Source organism: Varroa jacobsoni, unplaced genomic scaffold, assembly GCF_002532875.2.
Source record: "Varroa jacobsoni isolate VJ856 unplaced genomic scaffold, vjacob_1.0 scaffold_742, whole genome shotgun sequence".
NCBI classification, from domain to species: Eukaryota; Metazoa; Arthropoda; class Arachnida; order Mesostigmata; family Varroidae; genus Varroa; species Varroa jacobsoni.
In genome coordinates this window covers 93,623-102,337 of record NW_019213644.1, presented here as the reverse complement: position 1 = coordinate 102,337, position 8,715 = coordinate 93,623, and the positions used below count along the sequence as shown (strand labels likewise).

Below are 8,715 nucleotides of genomic sequence, written 5' to 3'. Positions count from 1 at the left end.
AATTTTTGTTTTAACTGCCAGTGCAGTAGCTATTTTCCTTGATATTTATAATAATAATTTTCAATGATGTTATGTTGCTGTGAACTTTGATAAAGTCAAACTTAGCCATGAGGCTATGGTCGAACTGAAGTAGGTTGCCGACGCAAATAATCTGAATATCCGAAAGCGGAACACAATGGAGCTCTTTGACAAAGACAAATGCTCAGAAAGATGACAGTAAAAAAATTACTACAGACTAGTCAAAAACTGTTTCTGTTATTCGACAAAATCGAGAAGACTCCTCGGACAGTTCCGTTTTGTCCAGCCCAGTCGAAAAGATCGCAAATGCAGTGTGTTTCAAGCGTTGATTATGACACTGCCCGTATAAGCTACATAGAGTCCGTATAAATACGTACACACAGACGCTAGTTTAGGCCGCTAGACTGACGGAAAAAATTATTTCGGTCGATCGTTACCCGCCGAAATGGCAGAATATCGAAGCAACGTATAACGAATTAAACGGTACCGAATACGGTACTATGACGTGCGCAGTAAAAATGAAACACATAGATGTTACCTCATAAATCAGCTCCATCGGTCACTTCTCTTGGGCTCCTTTCGGTGCTATGTCCAGGTTCACTGATACTGGACATTTCATCTAAACACCCACACCCACAGCAGGCGAACAACCAGAGCTACGAGTATATGGCCGGGGCCAATGACTTCGTGGATAAATACGTATAAGGCTTACCATTATTACTGCAATGTTGATCAGAATAATTGTATCGTTTTTCTTTAGGCGCCATCTGAACGGCCTTGTCGGGCTACTGCTCGCTGCAGCGCTCATTAGAAGGATCGAGACTGTGAAGTGAATGAGCTCTCAGCAAGTGGTAGTAAACAGCGTGAGCTCCTACGCGTCGTCCATAATCGCATTACGGAAAGTCAATTTTGCCGATCCCAGAGAGCTGCAGTTGTTTTTAACGAACGCAAAGGCTGAATAGTGATAGTTACAATCATACGTCCATGCTTTGATATGTAGGTGATCGCCTTACTTATATTATCTAGCTTTGTCCTAGTTGTGAGTTTGTTGGCGATCACATGGTGAGAAAAAATCCCTCAAGAATTCGAAATTATGCTTGTGCAACAGAATTACCTGACGAGTGTTCGTGAGTAGATTAACACCGTTTATAATTGTCTGGCATTGTAGACAATGTTGTTTTGTCGTGTAAACGATCTTTGACTATGAACCGGTACGACATTTATCTTTCGCATAGTCTAGCTATAGCCAAAGACTACAATAGAACGAAGACGCTTGTAATATATTCTATTCAACCGTAGGTGTTTTTCTCAGGTAGATCACACGTTATAGATGATTCTGGATAATGAGACATATTTTTTTGGCTTAGTTGGAATGCTGGACATTCTAACGGGTACTGCTTGCATTCAATTGATACAGGCCAATCTTCAAGGACGGGATTTCTAACACGTTGGTTAGAATGAAAGCATTAAACTCTTGCACGGTTCTTCCCAAGTTTCTCTTCTTGTCCAAGTTAAGTTCTCAAGAAAACGGCAAGTACATCTCTACTTCGTTATTTGGTCGTTTCCACAAGCTTCGCTAACTTCTAAGTAAGTTCCGCACTATCAAACGCCTAATAGCTAATTATTAGATATAATGATTTATTATTAGTTATTAATAACCAGCACGGCTGGTTTACGAAAGCACCGTCGGCAATATGTAACCCGTGTGAAACTGAAGGCAAAATAACACAGCCTGAAATTAGGAAATTGCTTCATGAGTCTTTATTGCGCCAAAATGTGTTGGCCTATATAGTTGGTAGCGATTGCTAGAATCGCGGATAGCTGCAGCTTTGAAAGTATTAGACGGTGTAATAGTTTATTCTGTAGTAATCAAACTTATGAGCACAATGGATCTGTCTGGCTGCTGAGTATATTTATAGGTTTGGATGCGTGGCTAATAGGGAAAATTCGCCGAATGCAAACATGCAGAAGGCCGAAATCGTACGATAGAGCTTAAGTTAGATGACTGCCCTTCGAGAAAACTACTTCACCTCTACATTTGAACTAATTTGGGGACGAAACAGGTGAATGACGTTTGGCGATTCTTCTGGGCATAGCTTACAACCAAACACTTCGCCACAGAGTACTTATTTTGGCCCACCTCGCTCGAGTTTTGTTAGTTATAGATTAAATGAAGTTTGAAATTATGGAACATCGGAAGCTACGGACGTGTACACCTCGGCTGTTCCGCATGTAATACGGCAGGAATCTATAAGCAACTTCCAGGCATAAACCTTTATCTTCACTTCCACCGAATCTATGCCGTTCTTACGCTTTTGGTATATTTAAGTTATGTTTAGTTTGCATGCATCCTCATCAAGAGAGCGGGAAATAGTTTAAACAGTGGTTTTTAGTCCATTTAACTGTGGATAACCTTGAGCGTTTCCGGAGCTGGAATTGTTTCTTTCTTCTGCCACGAGTGGGCTCCTAAAGAGGTAAGGTTCCCGAATCAGTTAGCAGACTGCGTGGTTGCAGGAGAGCCCGCAAGTCCCCACAAGCCGGCTAGTCGATTCGGGCCAAGCGGACTGGGTCAATACTTGCGCATTAGACTGTACTGTCTGCGAAAAGACAAGTCTTGTACGTTCTTCTATACCAACTGTAGTTCTCTCAAAATAGGGAGAAGGCTCAATTCAGTAGAATTCAATTCTATTTCTGTAAAATTACCGCTGTTGTTATTAATGATTATCCCATCTTCAAAGTCCTTTAAAATTTGACTTAACTAAAACTGCGAAAATGGAAGTATCATTAGTTTCTCCACATTGACTACTGTGACTCTATTTGTGAGACTTGAAAATTGTACGAACAAAAGGTCTTCATGGAACCGCTGAAAATCAAACTACCGAGTACCTAACTTACAAAGCGCTGTGCATCTTCGGCGCGTCAAGGTTACTTATATATCGATAATCAGACTGAAGCTGTATGCCTATACACGGCATAAACGTGCCTCTTGATAGCGTAAAATTACGTGCAATCTTCGAGGGATCCTGCCTGTCGTAAAACTTCAAACTTCAAAACTTCAAATAATCCTGTTCTATGACAGAGAACATTGCAATGGATATCCAGAACGCGGTTCGTTTACATGCATCGAGGATTGCACTTTCTATTCCGGCTATATGGTAGCCTATGTAGATCTGATAGGATAGCGAAAGAGCCGTCTTTATTTTTTAAACATATAGTGATAGTCAGCACTAGTCGAATATAACAATGCAAAGATCTCCGTCAAGAATGGGTGTCGGGAAACACAATTGATGGCTGCATGATTTTCCAAATTTTTTTCAGGTCAATGATCCTCTAGAAGCTTACGTTAATGTTCCATTTAGTGCGAAGGACTGTGCATAGGCTGTGCGTGTCGATGGAGAGAGTTAAGTACAATATGTGCCTCACGTACAAACTGAACAACAGGCCAACTGCTAAGATATAATTTATCATGGAGGGAGGTTCTAGTGGGCCTGTAATTATCGCGATTTGTAATATCGTTTGCAGTAAAAAGATGCCAACAGCAAAAGCTTGCCGCGAATAATCGGTTATCGAAATACTGAACGGTATAGCTTGCAAATATTATCTTTAGAGTATCTTGATTCATCCGCAGCAATCGTTCTGCCACTCCAGTTGACAAAATATCGCTTAGAGTAACACCAAAGATATCGCCTACACTTAATAAAAGCTTAGTTTCTGCCTGCTATGATACTTGAAACTGCTTGTATCTGAAACGCAGAAAGAACCACGGGTCCGATCGGGATAGAGTCGAAGCCGATCTTATCTGAGTCTAGTTGTATAATAACCCGTACAAAAGGCATTCGACTCCACTGCAGGCCGGTCCGTCGAAATCAAGACCATAAGAAAAACTAGAAGTATTCAAGAGATCGAGCCACATAAGGTAATAAGACGATGACGTAAGATGCTTATCGATGTATTTGAGAGCAAGTGGAATTTTCGTCATTTGGCTAGCTAAATATGTATTGCTATGACAATAACGGCTGTAAATCGGTCATGATTCCTTTATGTGACGGAGTTTTTTTTGCACGTGACATTTTGAGAACAAACAACTCATCTGTAGTCGTCGGTCATGGACACAAGGTACAACTCTGTGTTCATGCTTTGAATCGTATTTATCTATCGATACTAATACTCACACAATTGAAACTTCTACGTTTGAAGCTCCCACGTTTTCATTCATTATAACATGGCACAGTTCACGATCTTGATTGTGGTCGCGTAAAACTAATGCATTGATTTGAAACACGCAGTCCTGACAAGCTGCGGTCGATTGTGCTCGACCGTTTACTAGCTAACTCACTTACTGCAATACTCAGTGAAAAAGCCGCATTTGTCTAGGAATAATAGTGCTCTGTTAAAAAAATAGTACTTGTTTGTAGACTAGAAAAGCAGCTTGGCAAGGTGTCAGACTTCCGGCGTCTATTTGCCCCCTGGCAAATGCGTAGATTATAAAAGGCATGCAGCATACTTAACGATGTTAACCACTTAGTGGATGCCACCGTAGCACGCATCTATCGTCCTCTGAGCATTTAGGTACAACTATGTATCACAGAAAGTGCTATATTTAGTCTCTAGTAATATGTTATGTCCAGTAATAGCTGCCTACAGTATTGGCAATATTACTTGACATTTCCTTTTGCAAAAAAAAACAACGAAATGCCTTCTTACGTTTTTTGGGCAGTAAGTTACCTATTCCTCGGGAATCCGTTAAGGTGGTTTCATGTAGCTTAATTATTTGCGCAGCATAACTTCTCAATGGAAAAATGTATATGTTCTTGTTAATTATACATTATCAGTCACAGATTAGTGTGTCAAGAGCACTAAAGTTAGTTATAAGCGGCATACTAGATACAAATAAAAACAAGGCGAACCTTGATGTGGAAAGGAAGTTTTGAGACCTTATCAGGTGTGGGGTATTCTATCTGTGCACTAATGTAACATGGTTTTTAACACTGCTATCTATGATTAACGCAGATAAAGAGATTCCAGCACTGTTGGATTCTAATACATCAAAGTTACCCGTAAAATAGAAACAGAACCGGACAATGTTACCGATATATGTAACTGTCGCTGTGGCGCACGAGACAAATTTAGTGTCGCCGGTTATAAAGCACTCTGAAACTCTTAAGAAATCCAGTGAATCGCCGAAGTCTGACAGCTGCCAAAAGCAATTTTGTTCCCTCGTAGCGCCTTATAATATATATACAGGTAGCCGTTCGCTGGCAGAAACAAAGAACGCGATCATGAAGTCCATGAGGGTGTCATAGATGGCGGATGAAAAACTCAATTCTATCCACGTTTGGGCACTGCCGAAATATAACGAATCATAGCCAAATTTCCGCGCATTTACGTCGCCAATTTAGCTAAACTTCTATGGACTACTTCGGTAATACCTTGGATTTGAGCTTCTTTACAACTTTTACGACCATCGTCAATTATTAGGTTTTTGCACCTTTTCATATCAGCCCACTATCGCTGTTCGTTCTAATTGACCCAGACGGCTAGCCAGGATATACCTTTCTGGGCTTACGAACGGGCAGCCTCCTGCATTAGTACCACAATACGACTCAAGTAATAGCTAGCGTTAAAGAAATGTAGGTTAAACTCAATTTCTCGGACCACAACATGCAGATGATACTGCTAGACCGTTATGTCGACTATATACCCGAATATATTTTAGTCTAGTCCCGGAACCCGACCCCCGTAGCTCTAAGGTCAAGTTCGCATTTCCTGTTTTATGCAATTTAAATATACCATGTTGAAAAATAGATGCATTTTATACTGTGACATTTTTTCGGCCAACTTTACGATGCAATCATGCATATAAAATCTTCTACGGGTACTGCTATTTGTCTGAGTAAAAAGTATCATTGATGCACAGTCAACATACACCTGATGGTTACTACCAAGGGCTGTAGGGTTTCAAGCTCTTAGAAACACATTAAATATTTATGTCATAATATTAAGAAACGGCAGCGGTATAATATGTGATCATATACTTACAGCAATATATTTATTTTTTTATATAACACGATTATTAAAGTAAGTCTTTGTTTCATAAAGTGTAGCTCATAGGGACTAACATTCTTTCGTAGAAAGAGCCCAACAACGACCGTTATTTTCACCATTACACGTATAAATTGCACAGTTTCGTACTCTCACGCAGGCACTATTATATCGAAGTTCACCTTGCTAAGAACCAGCTACTTAGATTTACGTGCCTTTAACATATTATTGATAGCGTTGCGTCAGTACCCCGTATGTTCCAAGTTAAATCGGATTTACAGATTAGGATCAAACGATTATCAATCCAGTGAATTTTCTTGGAGTTGGATGGAAAATTATAGTTAAAATCGTATAGCTTTTAATAAAACAGTACGCTGAACTAATAATAACTTGATATTTCGGACGAACTTCTTCTTGTAGACCTCTGACATACGAGCTTCATATAGCGAGATGGAGTACGCAAACTCGTTGAATTCTAAGTCCTTTTTTGGTCCCGAGCTCAGTCAATACGGCGATTGACCAAGTGATTTACAAAAGTTATTAACTGGCAGAGCGTGATCCCTCTTTGAATGATCATTTTACAGTAGCGGAACGATAGCTGCTATTGCGACAGGACTGCTCCAGCGTTTTCGTGAGTCAGCCATGAATAACGTTCTTAATTTCGAAATAATTGCACACAGCCAAGCATCGTAGGGAAATTTACAACGCTAATGATGTTCCAGCAAATGAGAATAAGTTTCATCCGAAACTTCAGTCCGAAAACAGGTGCTTGACTGAATCGCGGCGTGCTACGCTAACTAATTATTTCATTACGACTAACTTTCGTCACAGTTAAGAAGTCGAACTTGATAAATCGGGACAATACACCAACAACGTTCACGAAATAAATACACTTTTCGTGTACGAAAAAGGGCCTAATACTGTCTTAGGACCCTGTGGGTCGAATGGTTTTCGAAGGTAGCTCTGCCTAGTGACAGATGATCGCTTCAATGGTGCGGAAACCATGGACAGTGCCATGTATTTGTTGTAAAGATCTACGGTACTGGCCCCAGAACAAACTAACTGCAACTTAGCCGAGTTGGAGTCCAGAAACTTGGGTTTAACCTTGTCTTGTGTGCATATATATATACATTGTACGATCTTGAAAGGTTTTAGAAGATCTTTCTGCATACAAATAGAACATACTAGTAAACAAAAAGACTGAAGTCAATTAACATCGAATAAAGAAAACAATATTTACAATAAATCATGTCATCATAAGGTTCCGACTCGTGCGGAAAACGACTAAAGTTAGACTACCTAGCTAACCAGCCTGGAAAGCCGTATAAACATCCTGTTCACACATCTCTAACCGAAACACTTTACTGGCTTTTGTGGAAATTGTTACTTCTGAAATTTGTTGAACCCAGTTTGATTCTCAAGCAAAAGGAAAACTTTCTGAAAAATCAAAAACACTTCTCGCTAAGTGGTCCCAAATGCTCGTTCGTCTCGATAAGCTTATTCGGGTTTGCTATTGTAAACATGCCATGCATCCTGTGGACAACAATATAGAATAGACTGGCGCATGGTGGCTTGTGAAAGATGTCCCGCGATTATTTATAAATTACGCGGAACTGTATTTGTGCTCAAAGAGATCGTATAAATAATGGCAAGCAAAAGGCTGTTTTCTAATATACTGGAAAATTCCTCCTACATATACAAAGCTTGAGTTTGTTTCATTTCCAACGAACACTTTTCTATTTATCGCGTTAAAAGCGGGCCAACTGAAGGTCGTTAGGTCAGTGAAACTAGAACTTTTTGATTTTTGTCTTGGAGACTCGGGAACGCTATGCACCCACCGTTTCAATCATAAACATCTTCAACTATACAGTAGTTAACGATAAATCACCACAGCGGCTTAATCCTTAATGGCTTTTAGCAGAACTAATGCTGTTGATAGCGTAGGAGAAAAACGATCCATACGATAAATGTTGCCCCTAATAACGGCCTTCAAGTGGAGTTTTTTTTTTTATCTGGAAAAAGTAACCTTGAAGGAACTTTTTGGCTCGAGAAGTTTATACATTTCAATTTTGACAGTTTTGGGATACGTCATCTGTGTCCGGTTATTATTACACTTTTTACATGTGCTCAAGCAGTATTATCGGCTGTTCTGGGTTCAAGGTGCCTATTGTTGTATATATACATAATACAATATTATCGTATCTTTATATTGAAACAGTGAAATAAGGCAAACAGCTCGAGCTCTTTTTTTATTGTGAAAACACCGAAGATTTGAGTGCTGGGACTAAGATAATTAGAGGGCGTCAAAGTCACATTTCTTGCTATATTACAAGAATACTTATTGAAATGATTTATCAAGCAATGATGAAAACTGATCGACCGCCGAAGTTGTTGCCGCCGATTGTTTCGAAGCTTTTGAACTATCTCTTTTCGATCCAAGGTACGTTATCTCTGTAATAATGCTTTACCAATAACTGAGGAAGCCGATACTACGCACTGATAACAGTAACTGTGTTAAGCTAACTGCGATAAGTAACTGCCAAGAAGTTACTGATATTAAATGACATAGATTCTAGATTTCAGCTAATAAAAGATCTTTTTGCTAGTATAGTAATATTATTATGGTAAATTCAGAGTCGTGTTAAGGTTTCTGTT

At 39.6% G+C, this 8,715-nt stretch overlaps 1 long non-coding RNA gene across 3 annotated transcripts in view; it reads left to right on the top strand.

The window, feature by feature from the left end:
- Positions 1-652: 652 nt before the first annotated feature.
- LOC111263192 (uncharacterized) overlaps positions 653-8,715 on the top strand; it is a 26,920-nt gene continuing 18,857 nt past the window's right edge. For all 3 annotated transcript variants that reach the window (XR_002682088.2, XR_015312191.1, XR_002682087.2), the window contains exons 1-2: positions 653-1,145; positions 1,436-1,605. This is a non-coding gene — a long non-coding RNA (uncharacterized LOC111263192). The remainder of the gene's footprint in view (positions 1,146-1,435; positions 1,606-8,715) is intronic.